Raw genomic sequence first — 2095 nt, 5'->3', positions numbered from 1 at the left:
TTTTTTTCCTCAACCTGTCACTATCAACATATAGACTAATTTGTTTTTCCATATATTTATGATAATATTCATTGAACACCCACTATATATCAAGCATTCTCCTAGGAGTTCAAAATATATCAAGAAACAAATGAGTCAGAATCCCTAACTTCATGGAGTTTATAATCTAATATATGTAACTGAAGAATCTCTGTGTTTTAAGGATTTATCTTGGTGCAATTGGGACCAGAACACCTATTATTTAAAGATTTTATAATATTTTACCTTTGGTAATGCTCTTTTAGAGAATATAATTTCATTAGAATCCTATAGATAAGTAGTTAGGTATCATTTCTATTTTTTTGCAATGTGCAAATGCAGAACTTGGGCTTAAACAAAGTAAATTACTTCTTTTTTTTTTTTATGTTTTTCTATTTTTGAGAGAGACAGAGAGCAGAAATGAGGAAGGGGCAGAGAGAGAGGGGAACAGATGATCTGAGGTGGGCTCTTGGCTGACAGCAGCAAGCCTGATGTGGGGCTAGAACCCATGTACCGAGATCATGACCTGAGCTGAAATCAAGAGTCGTACACTTAACTGACTAAGCCATCCAGGGGCCCCCAAAGTAAATTACTTAAGTCACATAGGTGTAAGTAACTGAGCTGATTGCATCTAGAATACTTAAATATAAAACTGCCTCTGTAGAAGATATTTTATATTAATTATTTAATGTGTTCTTCACAAGGATCTATGTAGTACTTGTCGATTCCTTGCTACTTTTGTTACCTACTGGTGTGGAATTGTGTTATTTGTCCAAGGTCATCTATCTGGTCATGGTAGAACTAGGAATCCAACCATGTTTATTGAAAAAATAATCTCCGTATGTTAAGCACCAGAAAAATATTTTCTTTAACCTCTTTATATTCTTTTCGACAAAAGAAAAGTTCATCACAAATATGACAGAAATATTTGAATTCTTTAGGAATTAATATTCCATTAAATCGATTTTGGAATAACATTTCATATTCTGAGTAACACCCAAGTATGCAGTTTGAATAGTGAGGTGACAGGGGTGGGCAGAAAATCACAAAAATATTATGCAATGCATTCTGCTTTTCAGTGTATATTCTATAATTTTCTCAGGTGAACCTTTCATTCTGACAAGGCTTTTTAAAAAGTACATTGCAGATGCCAAAATAAGGTTAAAACAATCAGAAAAACAAAACAAAACTCTAGCCACCTATCCATTAATACATGCCTATAAATATAGAGCTAGACATGTATATATTTTTAATTGAAGTATAGTCAACATACAATATTGTGTTAGTTTCAAGTGTACAACATAGTGATTTGACAATTATATGTATTATTAAATGCTCACCATTATAAATGTAGCAGCCATCTATCACCCTGCAAAGTTATTACCATATTATTTAATATATTTGCTGTGCTGTACTTTTTATCCCAAATGTACATTCTTTTCAATGGACAGGATTTCCAATAGTGTAGCTTTTATTACATAAAAGACAGAATTGATCTGTGCAAAAGCTGTTAAGGTATTCTCCTTTTCCTTAAACTCGGTGGTTTGAGATCATTACCGTCTGGCAAGCAGGAGTAAATGGGATCACAATTTCATCAACTTTGTGGAAATATTCCAGAAGACTGTGTTCATAAACAAGTTCTAAAATGCTACATAATTTTCCTGCCGCTTCATTGTTTGATGACTTACTTTCCATGGACACACTCAGTCCTTAGGTTTCTTGCCCCATTGCCAAAAGTGAAAACTGCTTGTCCAGAGGAACATACAGAGCTTCTGCCTTTTTGTTAATAGGAAACACTTTGTATAGTGATCTGGTTTCTATGCAACTATTTGTTATCCGCCTCGTATATACCTGAATGTTGCCCTGGTTGCCCTGGATATTATTATGGTTTCCTTTGTCAGTAGATATCCCAGTGAAGGGCCCCTTGTCCAATACTGTTTGGGAATAACCTCAAAATATAATATAATACAATATAACCATCTAATATAGTAGTGCTCTGGAGACTTCTATTGTCAGTAGGACTCAGATTGTCCTCCTCCATGAATAGCCTAAACAATCTGATGAAATATAACTACCT

Source organism: Panthera uncia, unplaced genomic scaffold, assembly GCF_023721935.1.
Source record: "Panthera uncia isolate 11264 unplaced genomic scaffold, Puncia_PCG_1.0 HiC_scaffold_441, whole genome shotgun sequence".
NCBI lineage: Eukaryota > Metazoa > Chordata > Mammalia > Carnivora > Felidae > Panthera > Panthera uncia.
This window is presented reverse-complemented; position numbering follows the sequence as displayed.